The sequence below is a fragment of the Hevea brasiliensis genome, chromosome 12, assembly GCF_030052815.1.
Source record: "Hevea brasiliensis isolate MT/VB/25A 57/8 chromosome 12, ASM3005281v1, whole genome shotgun sequence".
Classification (NCBI taxonomy): domain Eukaryota; kingdom Viridiplantae; phylum Streptophyta; class Magnoliopsida; order Malpighiales; family Euphorbiaceae; genus Hevea; species Hevea brasiliensis.
In genome coordinates this window covers 39,108,888-39,111,184 of record NC_079504.1, presented here as the reverse complement: position 1 = coordinate 39,111,184, position 2,297 = coordinate 39,108,888, and positions in this window count along the sequence as shown.

The following is a 2,297-nucleotide window of genomic DNA, read 5'->3' as shown; positions in this document are numbered from 1 at the left end:
GTTGCTGAAAAATTAAAAAAATCACCTGTCCATGAAAGAGAAAATGTTGTACTTGAAAAGTAAAAGTTGTTTATGGATAATTGCTTCGAAAAGTAAATTTTGCATTTAATCGAAAAAGTAAATTGCTGATTGAAAAAATATAAATTTATGCAAAAAGTGTAAATGAGAGTTTTGAGAAATTGAAAGACTGGTCTACTTGAAAATGAAATCATTTGTAGGAAATGTAAATTGAGTTTTGAAAACTAAAAGGCTGATTGTTGAGATGTAGATTTGCGCAAGTAATGTAATTGGCATTAAAAATTAAAAGCAGATTCGTAAGAATTGAAAATACTAACAGAAAATTTGTAAATTGATTGAAAGCTAATGAACTTAATTGCTGAAATTGAAAATATTTGCAGAAGAATGTGAAAAATGATTACTTAAAATGAAAATAATAAGGCTGAAATGAAACTAATACTTAACCAAAAAATAAAGAGATTGTTAGAATAAAAGGAAGAGAGTTGGACCTGGGAAAATTAAACTAAAACATTGTGTTAAATTGTTTATTGTTGTGTTGAGAGTTGTTGTTGGTCTCTTTTCAAATAAAGTCCAACACTTCTACTTATAGAGAAATTTAGCTTGGTGACCAAGTCTGCTGTATTAGGTTTACTTGTGGCAAAGTCTATTGCACCAAAAAATTACTCACTACATTAGCTTAGACACCTTGATTTAACAGTTACACCCAATTTTTCTAAGGAAAAAACACGTAATTTTATTTTCAAATACTTGCCCACCAATTTGCACCATTATCTCTACTACTTGCAACCATTTAACTATTTGTAACATCCTATCCATAAAAATGATGCCACACTTTCCACTATTTGATATTTTGAATAACCACCCATGATCTCCTTATCTTATATTTAGGATAACCACCAGTCAACACTATTATCTTTTGTAATCTTGATTTTAGGAGACAAAGATACTACTCCATTATCTGCAACTGCTTTAATTAAATAACTATGCACTGATTAAAGTAATTATTTAACTAGTTTCAGTTTCAAATTAATTATTTCTCTCTAATTGTTGGTTTTCTATCAGCTTAAACTATGAGACAAGCCATATTAATTTGATAATTTAATTTAATATCTTAAATCTATTAATTAATTAGGATCCAAAATATTAAAATTAAATTATGGTGTAAATAATTATTTTTTCTTTTATTATCTTTTCTATACAATAAAAGTATATAAAATTTTTTATTTTATATAATTTTATTATATTGACATTTATTTTTTTTATTGATATAAATAAGCTTAAGTATGTTTTATTCTAATAAAATATTATTATTAATTTTATAATATTTATTAAATAGTATCGTTAAACCTCCCGAATTTAAAAACCTTGAGCAGTGCACACACATATATAATTTCACACAAAGGCATACACACACATATATAATTTTTATTAGTTGCTTTTATCACATTTTAATTAATTATTTTTATAAAATCTAAATTTAAAATTTTATTTATTTTAATTGTTTTCAACTATTAAATGATTGCATTTATCCCAATTATTATATATTATCTCTCAAAAAAATTAAAAAATACATAATAAATATAATGAATATGCGAATTGTGACAAAAAAAAATTTCTATAAAAAATCATTCCTAATTTTTCACTTTATTCTAGTATTTTATAAAACCATAGCATTATAATTTTTTTCCAAACTATATATCAATGTATTTTACGTGTACCAAAAATAAAGATAATTAAATAATTTTTGCAATAAATTATAAATAATAATTTTATTTAAAATATATACATATAAAAAAAAATAATTATTAATAATATTATAAAATTTTGGTTAAAAAAAAATTGCACCAAATTAGAGTATTTTCTTATGATATATTTAATCAATAAAAGAGTATTTTACTCTAATTTGATAGAATTTCATGTGATATCCTTAAGAAAATTAGTTATGTCTTCAGTTTATATATTCAAGCATTTACTGTAATCCTTTCTCATGCCTTCAATAAGACATTCAGTTTATAATCCAAATATTAGTTTCTTCTCTTTGTTTCATTAAGAATTTTATATTCCTTTTGTTTTATGGTATCAGAGCCGTGAAGGTTCTTCTACCTTTTACTCTTCTTGTTGTTTTGTTAAGAAGATTAGATTCTATTAGAGGAAATTCTTATTTTGCAAAATGAAGTTGTTCAATGGGGGAAGTGGAGGAAGTGTATGGAGGCTTGTCTTAAATGTCAGGACTTGTAATAACTAGTTGTTGTTTTGAAATGGAGACTTCACCTGACACC